The sequence below is a fragment of the Myotis brandtii genome, unplaced genomic scaffold (genome assembly GCF_000412655.1).
Source record: "Myotis brandtii unplaced genomic scaffold, ASM41265v1 scaffold8, whole genome shotgun sequence".
In the NCBI taxonomy this organism is placed as follows: Eukaryota; Metazoa; Chordata; class Mammalia; order Chiroptera; family Vespertilionidae; genus Myotis; species Myotis brandtii.
In genome coordinates, this window is record NW_005371219.1 from 1,512,667 (window position 1) to 1,530,703 (window position 18,037).

Sequence of the window (18,037 nt, forward strand, 5' to 3'; positions counted from 1 at the left end):
AGAAGGTAAATAAATCCCAGAATAAAAAAAAAGAAAAAAAGGAGAGGCTGGGAGCTTCTGTCGCCAGGGGGCTTGGCCAGCCTGAAAACCGCCCTCAGCCCCTCACCCAGGCTGGCCAAACCTCCATGGGGTGAGGGTCCCCACTGGGGCGGCCTTGACCAGCCTGCAAACAGCCATCAGCCCCTCACCCAGGCTGACCAGGCACCCCAGTGGGAACCCCCACCCTGATCCGGGACACCCTTCAGGGCAAACCAGCCGGCCCCCACCCATGCACCAGGCCTCTATCCTATATAATAAAAGGGTAATATGTAAATTGACCCTAACAGCAGAAAGACTGGGAATGACTGGTCACTATGACACACACTGACCACCAGGGGTCAGACGCTCAATGCAGGAGCTGTCCCCTGGTGGTCAGTGCGCTCCCACAGGGGGAGCTCTGCTCAGCCACAAGCCAGGCTGATGGCTGCCAGTACAGCGGTGGTGGTAGGAGCCTCTCCCGCCTCCTCAGCAGTGCTAAGGATATCCAACTGCAGCTTAGGCCTGCTCCCTGCTGGCAAGTGGACATCCCCCGAGGGCTCCCGGGCTGCCAGAGTGATGTCTGACTGCCAGCTTAGGCCCAATTCCCCAGGGAGTGGGCCTAAACCAGCAGGTAGTCATCCCCCAAGGAGTCCCAGACTGCGAGAGGGCACAGGCCAGGCTGAGGGACCCCCCTGAGTGCACAAATTTTTGTGCACTGGGCCTCTAGTAATTTTATAAACTCTATTTAATTGAGCTCTGTTTAATTGAGCTCTATTTAAATGAGGATCCTTGTGGTCCCTTAACAGAAATTTTAGAAGGAAGAAATATATGGTGCCAATAATATTTAGAAGTCAATAAATAATAATAACCACTTACCAGATGCTTATGTGATGGGCATTATGCTGTTTTATGGGTATTTCATCCGTATTTTAAAATTTAAAAGATCTATCCTCAGAAGGTTTATATAACCTGCCCAGTCACAAATAGTTAGTAAATAACAGAACCAAAATTTAGACCCAAGTCTCTCAGACTTGCTAGCCTAAGTATTTAACTACATCACCTCTGAGTTAAATTCCAAAGCAGCCATATTCATAAAGTTTCATCTTTCAAGTGTACATGACAGTTACAAGTGCTGTCTCTATGTCATGGAAATGGCACATCATTTTGTTGTCAGCATGAATGTCCATAACATAAAGATTCATTCTACTCCACCACACTATACAACTAAAAAAGGTTAAAAAATGTAGTCTTAGGAATAATTGTTTTGGGAATCCTAAAAAAGAAACAACAAGTATTTGACTTTGTCTTATCAGTTGTTTATGAATGTTGGCTCACAATGCCTACATCTAGGAAAACATGTTTATACTTCCATTATTATCCTTAACCCATCAGATGAAATCATTTTACATGTCTTTTCTCTCATTAGACTTGACATTTCTGAAAACAAGCAACAAAGCCCTATTTATCTTTAAATTCTCAGTACATATCCAATGTTATTTACAGAATAAAGAATAAATAGTGGCCATGCATAACTGAATGAATAAGTATCCCCCAAAACCAATTTATCTTGAAAGTTCGCCTTAGCATCTCTTCCTTTGTGAGTCTCTGAAAGAAAAAAATTAAAAGGCAAATGTTTAATTCTATTCAAGTGGAAAGGGAAAAGCTGAGGCAGAAAGAAAAACTGAATGTTTAAAATATGCTTAAGCATCCATGCAAAGGAGGAAGTTGTGGTATCAGTGTGAAACTAAACCCTACCAATAGGTAGGCAGTCTGAAAACTACTTTTAAAATGTGTATGTTATTTACCTGATATATTTATAGAAAAAAATGTAATAGCACTTTCTACATGATGAATTATATTGACTTCAAGTAATTTATCCAACTCCATCAAAAGGGAATTTGAGAAGTGGGCCATTGTCCAGATCCAGATGACTCACGGGGAGCTGAGCTGAGTAGTAGCTGAAGGAACATGGAGATAGAAGACACTAACCAAGGAATGTGGTCTTAAATTATGACATGAAAACTTAAAAGTATGAAAAGAGACTAGAACTAAGGGTTCTGCTGCCATAGTAGAATCTCTCTCCTTGGTGGTCCTCAGGGGCAGGTAGAGTGCTCTCATTCTCCCCATCCTCTTTATGCATTGACATCCTAGAGTAAATAATATCCCCGATAGGTTATATGCATAGAAAATGAATCTACAGTTATCCCAGGTTAAATTTCTCATGTATTTAAAGAATGTGTCCACATCAGTGGCCATGAGTCACACCAAATAAATGACCCTCGCTCCTTAACTATGCTCTTAAAATTATGCACACAAATAGCTACTTTACTTAAATCCCCAGAGTCCTTCTGTTGTCTTTGAATGTTGATTCAGAAGGATTATCTTGTGTTTAAAATCTTTAATTCCTTCTTTTCTAATCTTTCTCTTATTGTTTTGGATGGGAGAATAAAGAAATCTAAGTCACATTGCCAAGGACTCACATTAGCATAAGTATTTCTCTTTAGTATGCAATTTAAATGTTCTTATGATTAAAAAAAAAGAGAATGAAATCATTATCTCTCCTGTACAGTGGGAAGAATGATGTGTAATCAATATCAATTTTGTATAAGAGTATTTATTTTAATTTTAAATGATAGTGATAACATTAATGGTAACTGTCTGCATCCCTCCTATTTTCCTTATGTAGCTCCTTTAGCTGGGTAACTACGAAGACAGAAGTACTTTGATAGGTATCTGAGCTTGTGAAAATCAATGAACAAAACTCATTGTGTGTTTTTATTTTTTCCCCAGTTGATCCCTGCCCCAGATTCTCTTTCTATTAAAGTGGAAAGGAAAAAGCTAAGGCAGAAAAAGAAACAGAATATTTAAGCATCCATGCAAAGGAGAAAATAGTAGTATCAGTATAAAACTAAACCTTACCAATGAGGTAGGCAGCCTGTAAACTACTTTTTTAAATATACTATATGTTCTTTATTTGGTATAATTTATTTCTTTTTTTAGTTAAGGGTTTTCTATGTGATGACTTATATTGACTTCAAGTATTTTAGTCAACTTTACCAAAATGGAGTTTGAAAAGTGAGTCATTAAGGAGACTGATCCCTACCCACTACACCAGCCAAGCTCCCTTCACTCTATTCCCTATCAGTGCAGCCAATGGGAGGTACTCCTCTCAAGAGACTGAAGGAGATAGCGGGAGTGAAAGGTTGGGAAATTTTCCCCTCTCCTAGCTTAGGGATGGCATTCTTCCACAACTGCAAGTCCCGGCTGTCAGTCCCTCCTCACTGTTCAAGTTCTCTGATTCCAGAAAGACCATTTTCTCGGTTTCCTTTTAGACCAGGGAGCAATGCTGGCTTCTGCTGTTCCTTCTCTCTTGGTGTCTAATACAGTTTTTGTTCCCTAATTCAGGAAGTCATCCCTTCATTGAACTTTCTTCCCTGGGGTGGATTCTGCTTCTTCATGTGTCTTGACCGATAGTAACTGTGAACTTGAAAGTGTATGTGTCACCTGCTATTGAGGCAGCTCGGACTCCTGGTGACTCTATGATGAGTGATGTTCACAATGTCCTGTCCTAGACAGCCCTGCTCAGCTCCTGTGGACTCCTGCTTATAGCTTTTATGTAGTCAATCCATCTCATATTTGGTCTTCCTCTTTTCCTACCGCCTTCTACTTTTCCAGAATTATTGTCATTTCTAAAGACCCCTGCCTTCTCATGATATGCCCAAAGAGAATAGCTTAAGTTTTGTCATTTTTGCCTCCAGCAATATTTTGGGGTTTATTTGCTTTAGGACCCACTTGTTCCTTTTTTTTTTTTTTTAAATTGGTCCAGAGCATCCGCAGAACTCTCCTCTAACACCATATTTCCAATGAATCAATTTGAAACTTGAAAATACACCAACTTAGACCTTTTCCATTCCAATCCTTTAATGCTGTTGAAATATCTATTAAAAAAAATGATGCCCTTCTACTTTATACTATTGAGGCTGGGATGAAACAGTTTTCGTAGCCAGAAGAGCTCTTTAATCCTGGTAGTCAGGAAGCATAGTGATGTCCATGAACTTTGTACACCAGAGAACTGCTTCTCCTGGGCCCCATTCTGCAGTCACCCAAAAGGAATGGAACATCATACTCCCTCTTAAGTCACTGAGAACAGACAGGAGCAGAGCAGTATGCATACAGCAATTAGAAAATAGAGCCAACCGAGCCATATTGAGGTAACACCAATCTTATCTTCACTTAACTTTTTAAATATTTTGTTCACCAGAGATTGTTCGCATTACTTTTAATTGTAACATATTGCATTTTAAAATTACTTATCTTGGTTACTGAGGTTTTCTTAGCATCCCCTTACATTTTGAACCCAGGTGAGTTCCTCACTCTCCTCCCCTTACTCCAGACCCTGTTCAAGAGTCAGAAAATAAAAAGTTGTCTCACATTGAAAGAGAGCTGTTATGGAGGATGGAAGCCAGGAATTTAGACAGACTTAAGTCTGAATATCACTTTACCACTTACTAGCTGTGACCTTGGGCAAGTTTCTGAAACTCTCTAAGCCTCAATTTCCTTATTGCAAGATGAAGATAATAATGTAGGGCAACAAACCCTAATCTGCATTGTAACATCCAAAATGTTCTGAGAACCAAATGATTTTTCATACATTTGGCAAAAACTAATTTGCAGCAAATCTGACTGAAGTGAGATAAGACAATTCACAGTCTTTATTTATCCCATGTATAACGTGATTACTTCTGGGGTGCTGCCCCCGGTCCCACTGGGGGTGGTACGAATTAAAGATATGGCATATTCATTCTACAGCCTGTCTGAAATCTGAAAGTTCTGAATTCAAAAACGAGTATGAGCCTAAGAGGTTTAGATAATGACTGTGAACTTATAATAGCTCTTTGTGGGAAGTCAATGAGAAGTACCTCACAGAGTGGGGGCACCTGGTGAGTAGTCACTGGAAAATGGGCTTTCCCAGAACCCTAGGAACTCAAACAGAGATTGTGTCGCAAGGCATCCAGCCCCTGACACTGCTTGCTCCCTGGTGGGGAATGAAATCTTGCAGACACTGCGTTGGGTTCAAGAGGCAGATAGGTTGTTGTATAAGTCTTTCCAGAAAATGATGTAAATCCTGACTATTAAAGGGCCAGGCACGAATGGCAATGTGTCCTCTTTGCGTGGGCAGTGCCTCCAGCCGCTATGGGTTCCTGTTAGATTTGGGGGGAGCCAAGGAAGCTATGCTGCGATGTGCTGCCGCTCTTCCTATCCTGTGTGGCCACCTCCCTTCTGATTAGGTTTGCATCCTTGGCTAATTAAATAAGGAGCTTAATCTAACCTTGCAGTACATGTGTTGGGCGTGGGTCTCTTCCTGTCAATCTGTAACCTGGCTGAAGTACTGCAGTGCCCAATAAACATCGCCCATTAATGTCATCTTCATCGTGATTATTTCCTAACAGACAACAGGCATTTTTCAGAATTGAAGCTTTCTTAGAAATCAGTTGATTTACAGTATAATCTTTGAGCAATTGCAGATGCAGAGACTAAGATTTCACTGTAATTATGCCTAAAAGCTTGATTGAAGAAAGTGAAAACGTCATCCCCGTCTGGTGTGGGATATGAACTATATCAGCAGAACATGAATGATGAGAGACATCTAGACTGGACCATAACAGAGACAATTCCCTTAATGGCACATGACTAAGGATTTTACCAATTTCCAGTAAGAATGGAAAGTTAATTTCAAAGCCTGCTTTATATTCCTCAGAGTTCCTTGTTTTTAATTATGTTGAAATTAACTTGCAAGAACAGTACAGAGTTTTTATTTCACAGAATGAGGTTAGCCGTTCCCTTTTTGTATTGTCTATACATTGTCTTCACAGTTTCAGATGATTAATCTGTGTGGGGAGCCCATCAATAAGTTCAGTCAAATTCTGGTGTTCAGAACGGGCAAGGCAAATGGGACCGACTCTGGGCTGTAACCTTATATCTGGAGGAATTGGCTGTGAAGGTGACTCACTGCCTGGATACAAACGCCCCTCAGTGTTCTGCTATTAGTGAGGAGTTGTGTACCCACCGGGATCGTCTGGCAAATGGGCAGTGGAGCAAATCACTTGACTCACTGTCTGTTTCCTCGTTTATAAAATTATAGAGTCATACTAAAATTATTGTTCATTTTTTTCTTTTTGCAGAACTCTTTTCTTATATTATTTTTTAAAACTAGGAAGCCAAAAATATGACAGATAAAAGAGGCATTCTGTTTGAAGTAGTTGAGGTGCAGAGTCCTTTATCCCTATATTGCCTGCCCTCTCCCAATGCCTTTGCAAAGCCCTTAAGACTCCAAAAGTTCTTAGGAGACTCAATGGACCAGGTAGTTCCTAAGAAAGAATACTTTCTGCTCCAGCTCTCTCTAAGTCCACAAATCTATGAGATCCTAATAGCTGCCATTTACCAAGTGGCTAATGTGTACAGGCCTTGAAGTAAGCATTTATACACAGTATATTATTTAAACTTTAGAAAGATCTTACAAGGACTATGCATCCCCTTACACAGATTAAGTAACTGAGGCTCTAGAGTTTAAATAATTTTCCTGGGGTCACACAGCCAGAACATGTGGCTCCAGAATTCAAGCTCAATTCAACTGACCCCAAAGCCCATATCCTGACCATCATGTCCATCGGGGAATCCAAATCACCTCTCTAGGTCTTTAGAAATTTAAGGCAGGAAATAGGCCATTGATAACTGCTCATTTCATACCCTATGAATCCAGACAACAAATGCCCAGGGTATTTCTTAGTGACCATTCCACAGTAGACCCATTCTAGGGGCAGGACAAGGGGGTATTCTGGCTATTCCTGCTGCAGCTGAATAGTGGTCTTCAGAGAAGAGAAATAGGAAGCTATTACCACTCTGAACAAAATGTAAGAAGGTGGGCCCATTTCTCAGAAAGATGGTTCTGACAGGATTTGAAAATTATGGCCTTTATTTTTATTTTCTCATTAAAATAACTAATTAATAAGTACCTGCTTTGGTCATGCTTGTATAACTGCAAAAATCTTGAAGTCCAAAAATGTGGTTTTATGCAGAGTTTTACATTCACTACTTGTACAAATTACTACTTGGATAAATGACTTATCTCCTAATTCAGTTTTGTTTGTTTGTTTGTTTGTTTGTGGGTTGGTTGTGTTTTGGGGTTTTGGATTTGTTTTCAATATATTAAATGAAAGGATGACCTCTGAAGAATTCTCAATCACTAACATTTCCGGGGTTCCAAGATCTATCCAGGAAATATCTGTAATGCCAAATATGAAGCCAAATTTTGGGAAAATCAAAATGTAAGTATCAAAACTCACAATTTTCATGTGTAGTTACTTGAGATCTTACATGTGGCCCTCTCTACAACACTGTAGGGTGGTGGTCAAGATGTCGTTACATCACTAATTTTCTGTGTCAGGAGGAAACACATCAAGAGGTTAAATAACTCGTTTAAAATCACACAAGTGACATTATGAGTTGAGCTCAGATCTCCTGATTTAGAGACAATATGCCCTGGTTACTTTAAGTAATGTTCCCAAGGTCCCAGAAAGTCTCGTTTTAGTTCATTTTTTATTTCTCTATCTGTTATTATTCCAGTTCTAACTAGATGATGACATAGTGGAGGTCTAACTGCCACTTTCTTTAAGCGGTTCACTTGGCATTTGCAGGTGGTGTGATCCGTGGTGTCACCTGTGGAAATGAAGCCACCCTTGTTCTGGAGCATCAATCTATAACCACAGAGCTTCTAGGTCTGATCTGTTTGACAGTCCATAAAGGGGAACTATGAACACCTAATCTTATTACACTCATTGTGTTTTATAGATGTTTTGAAGTAGGGAGGAAGAAAAAACACACAAGGTAGGTAATATATCTTATTTGTAATTTGCTGTTTTCTTTACTCCCAGTTCACCACTTGTATCTGAACTAACATCTATCTCCTTCTAAACAAGGTTACTGAGTCAGCATACCCAGTGAGATTGTGTCATGTATAATAAATTTTCTGCTCAAAATGGTCCTAATGCAATCTTTTCAGCTTTGATGGGGAAAAATTAGCCTTAGTTAGAAAAGGCATTTCCATAACTCATTTTAAATCATCTCAGTGTCAGCAACCACATATGTACATAAATCAAATTTGGATCAGATCTTAAGATGGATCATTAGGAAAGAATTTCAGGACAATGAAATAAATAATACAATAATCTAACCATAGCGCAGATGGATAGACCCTTTTACTTTTCCCTTATTAACTCTTTGAATCCAGCTTGTGTCCTTATCACTAACTACTAAAATGATATTATTAAAATAGATTATTGCCCTGGCCCGGTGGCTAAGTCAATTGGAGTATCATCCTGTACACCAAAAGTTTGTGGGTTTGATTTCCAGTCAGGGTATATACCTAGGTTGTGGTTGGATCCCTAGTTGGGATATGAATAGGAGGCAACTGATCAATGTTTCTCTCACGGTAATTTCTCTCTCTGTGTCTCTCTCTCTCTCTCTCTCTCTCCAGGAGGCAACTGATCAATGTTTCTCTCACAGTAATTTCTCTCTCTGTGTGTCTCTCTCACTCTCTCTCTCTCTCTGTCTCAAATCAATAAAAACATATCCTCAGGTGAGGATTTTTTAAAAAGAGAGATAACTGCCTTCCTAACCATCCAAACTGTTGGCCTTTTTCTCAGTTCTTGTTATTCCACACAGCATCTGACTCTAGTAATTACCCCCTTCTTCAACTCATCTCCTTCTCTGACTAGCTATTTATAGTTCTGTTACCTTTCTGCAAATCCTCTCACTTGCTCCCAATGTTGATTTTATCTTCCTTTTCTCTTCATTAGCCTCCTACATCAGATATCACATCATTACAGGGACAACCTCCAAATACAAGTAACCGTAAATTTCTTAACAGAAAGAAATGGAAAAGGGGAAGAAGAGACACAAGCACTGACTAATCTACACACTGCTAGTCAACCACTGGAAAGAGAATCCATGTTTCCTGGGAAAGGGACAGAGTGGATTTACAATGAATGAACTATTCAAATTTTTATTCTTGTTTATAAAAATAATAGAGAGCCCTTCTTTCCAAGTTTAGAAACTTTCTTTAATACTCTTTATATAATAGGGTCCTGTATTATCTGGAGATGACATTTACATTTATTGATCTAGGAGCTATTGGATTTTGAATATTAACTCACTCTGTTCGTGTCATGCTCCACAGAAATAGACTGTACACAAAGCAAACACCTGAGTAAGAAAAGCTTACAAAAACTAAATGTGAACCTATATGAAAAATATTAAAATGAAATTGTTTAAGGTAGTTTTATGGATATCCTGCCCAAACCCTGCAAACTTTCATTTACAAAAAGGTTCTTTATATATAAACTAGAGGCCCGGTGCACAAAAATTTGTGTAAGAGAGTACTGAACACGGGTCTCTGCGTCAAGTCATAGGTTCCTATAGAGCAGGCGTGGGGAACATCCGGCCTGCCGGCCATATAAGGCATGAGACATCATTTTATCGGGTCTTGTCAAAGCATTAGGGGTGAGTTAATTAAGTGTTTGACCAAATATAGCAGACTAATTTTTAAGTTGATAATTTTTATGGCCCATGAATGATATTATAAATATCCAAATGGCCCCTGGCAGAAAAAAGGTTCCCCCATTCCTTCCATAAAGGTTCCATGGCTTTCTAGTTCAATCTCAACTTTATTTCTGAAACATGATAAATTCCTGTTAAGATGCCTGGGAACATTAAAGATAATGATCTAATATGTTTATAAGCATAGTAGATTCTCAATAGATAGTAGTTGCTTTTATAGTATAGCATCTCCATAGTGGAGGACTGGGAAGCTAAAAGAAAACTAAATGGAATAAAGAAAATCAAATTGTAATTCAAACAAAATCAGGAAGCCAAGTTCAACGCAGAGCAAGACACCCAACATTCTACTTCTATTCAGTATTTGCAACAAGTATAGTTGCAATTATTTTTTTTAAGTTTTCGTTATTTGTGTAATAAGGGAAGGAGTTAAATAATATGGCAAAATCCAAAATGGTTAAGAGTTCTGGCTCATGTGACAGGAAAACTCAAGAAATATAAGGGCTATCTGGGTGGTTTGTTGCTCTATTTCAAGGGTTGTGGGGTGCCGATATAGGGTTATGTGTGTGTGTGTGTGTGTGTGTGTGTGTTCTTGCTTACTTGCATTATTGGATTATTTGATTTTATCCCTATAAAGTATGCTATTAATCTATGAACTTTTGAAAATAATTTAAAAGTTGAATGTTGGATGTGAGCACAGCATGGTCAAGAGAACCTCATCAATGAGCCATATCAGATTGAAGAGTTGGACACACTGTATCTGCCATCCCTGGTTGTCTGTGGATATTAGGCCGTTTGCATATTTATATGGGTAAGTTTAAAAATGTTTTCCAAGTCTCTCTAAAGCAAAATTTAAGATAAATTTTTGGTGCCCCACAAGCTTTAGTAAGTTCAAATCTTCATGCAGTAAAAAAAAAAAATGTTTCCCTTGCTTCAAAATCAATCACTGCAAATAGCAGATTGAACTTGAACTGTCTCATATTGGTGTCAAGCTTAAAGAAAAGAGCAGAAAAAATACCTTACTACATGGGGATGAACACCACAATCATTGCAACTGACCTTTGACTAAGCAGCTATAGAAAAGTGCTCTGTTTGCTTCCCTGACCCAATTGAATCATGATGCTACTTGTACCCTAGAAAAATATCAACTTCAATTAGATAAAAAATGAAAAACTGAATAGAATGTTTGATCAATTAATCATATTTTTAGCAGGCATCTAAAAGAGTAGGCTTATAACAAAAGCTACAAAATAATTACCCTACCTTAGATAGTTCCTAGAAAGTCTTGGGTACATCTCTGAGAAAATGAACAAAGAAATCGTGATACTATTTAATCAATCTTCAATTATCCAGAGGTTGATTGTTCTATTTGTGGGTAGTTCATATCTCTGCTCTCCTTCTGCTCTCCCTGGCTGAATGCCTTATGGCTGTTATTGTGTCCATGTCCACTTCCACCAGAGAATGGGCAGGGAGAGAAATCAGAAAGCTTACAAATTGAAGGAACGATAAAAGCAAGGGATAGTAAGCACTTTGGCTAAATGAGGCTTATGTATTTATTACCCATAGATCTAAAAATTCCATGCTTTCCCTGAAATTGTATTATGATGTTAGGACATTGGATTATCAGCATGCAACAAATATTATTAGAAAGAACATATAGAAAAGTGGTAGAGGCTGTAGAGTTGAGTTATTTGTGTGAACATCCCATCTCTAAACTGAAAGCTGATTGACGTACTTACTTGATCTCCTTATGCCTTAGCTTCCTTATCTGAAAATAGCATTGTGATAGATTATATCATTATCAAAACATGTGTTTAAGGGGCAACGTCTGGAGATGAGGATGGGCTGTGAGAGAGAGACTAATTAAATTTCTGACATTTTCACAGCTCCCAAGCATAATACAAGTGCAGATATCTATAATGGAGAAAACACCTTCCCAAACAGAAAGTCCATAGACATGGACCATTCATCTCAAGTGTCCTCTCATTAATGTGATTAGTTCACCAGGAAGAAGGTGAATCCACAACTGATATCTTTGCCCCTTGGCACAAAAGGATAATCTTTTTTTAAAAAAATATATTTTATTGATTTTTTACAGAGAGGAAGGGAGAGGGATAGAGAGAAACATCGATGAGAGAGAAACATCCATCAGCTGCCTCCTGCACACCCCCCACTGGGGATGTGCCCGCAACCAAGGTACATGCCCTTGACCAGAATCGAACCTGGGACCTTTTAGTCCACAGGCTGATGCTCTATCCACTGAGCCAAACCAGTTAGGGCCAAAAGGATAATCTTTACCTTTCCAAATGGACCCTGAAACCCCTACTCAAACCTTGAGAAAAGCTTCACACAATTTATCAAATTACCCAGCAATGACTGATAAGGAACTCAACTTTCTTTCTGCCATTCTCAGGCTTCTAAATCCCTGAAGTGTGGAATACCTGATGTAAGATAAAGCCAAATTGTCCAACTTATATTTAAGAGAAGGATCTGAATAATCTCCTGGGAAATAAAAGCAGCAAACAAGAATCAAATCCCACTATTTGAGGGCAACAAATGTAGATAAACCTGTGCTATTCAAATAAAATAGAATCTAAAAACTATACAAGAAGAGTATTTAAAATGTTTTATCCAAATTAATATGTCTCCAGACACATGCTAGATAAGGAGAACTGGCATTCAAATGGGAGATGATCACTCTTCTGTATCTCAGTCTAGTAGGTAAGAAAAACCAACACAGAGAAATGCATTTTTAGGGTAGTACACATGTAGGAATTGAGTTAAAAAAAAAAAAAGATAATTTATTGCTTCTTTTTATCATTGAAGAAAGACAATTTATTCTGCTCAAGACAATTTATTATACAATAAGCTTCAGAAGGAAAAAGTATTGAACTGATGTGATTTGAGTTACAGTTGTGTATTAATATTACTAGTATATACCTTAGGCAAATCACAGGATTTCCTTGAGCCTCAGCACCCTCATCTCAGAAACTAGGGTAATGACTATAGCTAAGGTGCTGAGCTCACCTGGTGTGAGGCTCAAATGAGATAATGTTCCTGAAAACCCTTTTAAATGTGTTATATGCAAAAGTTATTTTCCTTAACACCATTAGCATCAAGGTGTAAATGATTGTGAATTTCACAAGTATATTTGAACTTCACACTTCATCTATTTGCTCTAGAAAACCATCTTCAGTCACCACTTCTTAAAATCAACACTTTCTTAAGTGAATAGTGTACAAAGGATCTTGATTCCACAAAGATAATGGCTGTTCTCCTTCATCTTAAAGCCACAGTCATATCCTAATTAAACTAAGATCAGTATGTGGTCTAGCATGTCAAGTTATTTGTAGCCTAAATATTGAGGTACTTTAGGATATGTTGTGATTATTCTTTCAGACGATATTCATTATTTAGACATTGTTTGTTAATTATGAAGTAACATTCTAATTACTGTTACAAAACAAGAGAAGTTCTCCAAACTCTCCTCAGGTTAACAGATTCTCTGGAATGTTGACATTCTGTTTAAACATTTGAGTGATATGCTTTCTCATAGTAGGTTATCTATTTCCAATCTATTGGTGTTGGTTAAACTGTTAATTATAAACATATAATTTAACTTACTATTGCATAAACTAATTAAATGTAAGTGGGAAAATAGAATTGTTGTTTTCATCAATGTGAAATGGAATGGTTTGGAAAGATTCAAACATGGGCAACTCACTTTAAAAAAAATCACTTTGTTAGGTTAAGGGGAAGGAAGATAGAAAACCTAAAAGTGTTCTGAACTCATATTGTGTCAGAAGTATCTAACTTCTCCCTCTATTTTCAAGAATATGGAAATTTAGGATCATACCTTATGCTATGGTTAATGTAAGAAAGATAAATTAAAACTTTTATCAGTGAACCCAAGAATAGGGTCTGAATGGCTAAGGAATAGGCCTCAGCCCTATCTCAAAATGAATGATAAATGAATTGAATAAATGTATGCTTCATGTCTTAAAAGTTAAAATTTTTAAGGTATAACCAAATCATTTTTATGATTCTCTATTTTGACTTTTTAAAAATAAACTGAACAATTATGCATTATTAAAATATTAGTTTGAAAACTGGAATTGTTTCAAAATGACAATATATAAGAACATAGAACTATTTAAAAATTCTATTAAACAAATAAATATGGCTTAATTCCCAACTCAGTCTTAGGCATAATGATAGATACTATGGAGAATAGAAACACAATAAAGCTAAGTAGCTACTTTCAAGGTGCTGAAAACTCACAGATTTCTTACATATGAGAAAGTTCTCAGAACCTCATGTATACTCTGCTGCTGTGCAAGTCACAATTGGCATAACCTTTTTGAGTGTGCTGATGGATATAATGTGTTCAAAATGAAATGCATCCTTGTTTGGTGAGCCAATCAGACACAGGCATTAAAAATACATCATAATGTTATAAAGTCCATGTTGCATGTCAGCCTCATCAATCATTTTTATTGATAGGAATTGTCACTACATCACTATAACTGTTAGAAAGAGGCACCTCTGAAGAAAATTCAAGTTAAACATTCAGCAATATTTTTACACCACATATATATTTATTCATCATTTGTTCATTCCTTTCTTTTTTTTTTTCATCAGACACTGAGTTTCTACAATGTGCCAGACCTGTAAGTGATGGGATAGGTAGAAAATAGTGATTAACAAGATCTCTGTATTATTTACAATGTACAATGGACAGTCCTTGAAGGGTTTTAAGGTTAAGGACATGATCCAATTTACATTTTAAAATCCCAGGTTAGGAGAAGAGAAACAGGATTAGGAAGGGTTAGAGTGGGGAGGAAAAAGGAATCAAAGAAACGAGAAATGATGTAGATATGCTGTTGTCTCCAGGTGTCAGGTATGTCATGTGTAAGGTGTGTGTGAGTATGCCTCTGCTCCCTTATCCTAGATTCTAAGCTCCTTGCTATCAGGAATCACAAATTTCACTTCTTGATAACATATATCTGGAATTTTCTAGAATTATCTTGATTTAAAAGTTTGTCCTGAGAGTCCTATATACAATAAAGAACATGCTAGACATTCTAATAAGTTGCCCTCCAAACAGCATATCACCACCCCTTGCACCCAGAAGCAACATAAACCCTTCCTCATTTTGGCTCAGAATATATAGCCACTGTACTCAGGGCACCTAACACAATAAGTTAAACTCACCATACAGTTCTTTTTTAAACTACTTTTCAGGTAACTTTTGAAAATGTGGAAAGACAAAAAAAATGATATCAATTTCTTTGTCATTTTCAGCTATTTTCCTGAAACTGGATGCATTTGCTATTTATCATTTTTCTTTATTTTGGACTCATCTGCCAATTTTCAAGGCAATTTGAATTCACTTTTTGTGAAAGAATTTTCAGGAAAATATACTGTCAAGAGCTTTGGGACAATCAAGATAAATGACACCCCTACATTTCTCTCATACTAATCACTCCTTCATGAATCCATCTAAAAGAATGTATTCCTCTGTGTCAGGCTCTCTCTATACACCCCTCATTGTTGCTCTGTGTGTTGTCTGTTCCAGGCATGATCGCTTCAGTCTCTGTCCTATTTCCCTGTTGAGCTGCCTCTCCAACTATTCTCAGAGTAGTACTGCTTGGGATTTTAGATATTAGGAATTAACATTTTAGTAGAATGCAATCACTGATCTTTTATTCAATCCTTCTCACTGTCATCCCCCAGACATTTACATTTTCTTATTTATTTACTTATAATTTAGATCATCTGTAAAAAATACATATAATGAATTTTTTAAATTTATTTTTATTATTGAAAGTATTACAGATGTGCCCCTTTTTTCCCCATTGATCCCCTCCACCCTGCACACACCCCTCCCAGGTCTGCACCACACTGTTGTCTGTCCATGGGCTAATCTATCCCCACCAATCCCTCCCCACCCCTGCTTTCCCTCTAAGATTCATCAGTCTATTCCATTCTTCTATGTCTTTGGATCTATTTTGTTCATCAGTTTATTTTGTCCATTAGATTCCACATGTGAGTGAGATCGTGTGATACTTATCTTTCTCTGACTGTCTTATTTCACTTAGCATAATACTCTCCATGTCCCTTCATGCTATCTCAAAAAGTAAGTGATCCTTCTTTTCATAGCTGTATAGTATTTTGAAATTTGAGTTTACTCTTTGGATTATTTTCTTGTTGTTATCAATATTTTCCAAAACTCACACACAATTTTAGAGAAAAGAAATATTAGACAGCCATCATCAAATTATCAAAAAATGGGATTTTAAATTTTCTCTAAACTAGACTGGAATGAAGTTTCTCCTCTTTCCACACCCCAGATTTGAAAACATTGTTGATATTAGATTGGTGGCAGCAAACTTCTGTTGACAAAGCCTACAACAATATCCAAAGCAAATGAAAGAGGGAAAGAAGGGGAGAAAAAAATCTATGTTCAGGCAAGTCATCCATGGAGCAGCATTCAGAGGAGAATGCATTGTTTTTCACCAAGGACAATGGGGACCATGAGAATTTTTCAGAGAGATGAGACTGTTTTTTCATCCAGTCTATACTTAAAGTTCACTAAAAAGGTGGCCTGAGAACCCAAGACCACCTACTTATCAGGAAGAATATCAGAAGAAGAAAAAATTGGAAGCACTTTAAAAAATAGCACAATTGAAAGCAAAAGCCAGAAACAATGATGAGAGAAAAAGGATAAACAGAGACTGGAAGGAAGGAGGAAGGAAGTGAGAAAAGATCTAGACAATTGCAATGGCAAATAAGTAAATTAGTTTTTTGTTAATGACATGCCAGAGAGTTCCATTTTTATGTGAAAGCTAAGAACTATGAAGAATCACCAACATAAACACTGACTAAAAGAGATTAAATGTCTTGGGATGAAATGTCATAACATTACACAGTGTCAGTTTTCGGTGTTCTCAAAATGTTAATGACCTCCAGCTTCAGCAGTTTCTATCACCCGTGATCTCAAGGGAGAGAAAGCTCAGCTGCAAGGCTCCCGGGAGGAGCTCAGAGCCTCATCCCATTTCCTCGCTGTTAATAGATAAAGTTTCATTGAAAACGATTCGGTGACATTTGGCTATAATTCAGAAGGGACCATATTTTTTTAAAAGAATTTTTCTTTTATCAGAAAGTACTTGAGTTTATCTTAACCATTTCAATAATGTTCCAGACCTGATTCAGTCAGTCTTCAAATCTCTTTGGAATAATAATTGTCTATTCTTTCACGGTAACATTGCCTCAGCAACGGTAGCATTTGCAGAGAATTTAGGAAGTGAGAGTTCATCATCTTACAAACTAATTCTGGAAAAAAGCATGGGTCAGGATGAATGTATAACTATTTTGTAGGACTGATCCCAGAATTCCTCATGCAGTGTTAGTTTGGAGGGCACTCTGAGTGGCCACACTTCCTCATTTACTTTAATAACGATCATTGGTGCTTCCAGTCTTCATTATTTTTGCCTCCAAGCAAATAAAATAGGCTTAACACCCTGAGGTCACTTTATGGATTAGTCATCCTCTCCCACCTATTCTACTAACCCACTTTTTCTCACACAGCCAGGACATGTGCCTTCCCATCTAACTGGTGACACCATTGAACACTTGAACCTCAATGTGTATGTATCTGCTGCCTACTAATATGTATGCCTTTGTGCCTCGGAAGCACTAAGTGCATACAGCCATTTATGGCTGGTGCAATTTTGTCTCATTTATTTAACAAGTGCTCACTGAGTTTTTATTAAGCACAAGCCTGCTAATCATTTCCTTCTCTCAAGAAATTTCTAACATCTGGAGTGGGAGCAAGGGTGACAGAAAGAACAATGTGGGGTTGGGTAGGTTAAGTGCCACTTATAGTGTCCAATAGAATGTTCAGTAATTAAGAAGAAGAAGAGACGTCAGGAAAAATTTTAGAACAGGATGGTTACACAAAATGGACCTTGTAAATTTGGACAGAATGTTGCTGAGATACTGAATAAAACATTCTATCTTCTGAGCAACCAACTAGCCACATGTGACAACTTTAATTTAAATTAAGTATGCTGAATAAAATTACAATTTTACTCACACTAGCCACAATTTCAAGGGCTCAATAGCTACATGTAGCTAGTGGCTACCATATTAAATAGAGTAGAAGACTGTCTTGACTCCATTGTATGTTCATGCCTCCTTTGTCGAATATTAATTGAGCATAGTGGTTTGGGTCGATTTCTGGGTTCTCTGTTCTACTCCATTGATCTATATGTCTGTTCTTGTGCCAGTATCAGGTTGTTTTGAGAACAGTGGCTTTGTAATACAGCTTGATATCTGGTATTGAGATCCCACCTACTTTGTTCTTCTTTCTCAGGATTGCTGCAGCTATTTGGGGTCTTTTTTT

General features: G+C 37.6%; 2 long non-coding RNA genes across 2 annotated transcripts in view; both read right to left on the reverse strand.

Moving 5' to 3' along the window:
- Positions 1-10,918, reverse strand: part of LOC106724344 — a 29,842-nt gene extending 18,924 nt beyond the window's left edge. Inside the window, exons 1-2 of the long non-coding RNA XR_001360101.1 lie at positions 10,894-10,918; positions 7,242-7,300 (exon numbers count right to left, since the gene is read on the reverse strand). This is a non-coding gene — a long non-coding RNA (uncharacterized LOC106724344). The remainder of the gene's footprint in view (positions 1-7,241; positions 7,301-10,893) is intronic.
- Positions 1-18,037, reverse strand: part of LOC102263388 — a 212,200-nt gene that overhangs the window by 96,701 nt on the left and 97,462 nt on the right. The window lies entirely within an intron of this gene.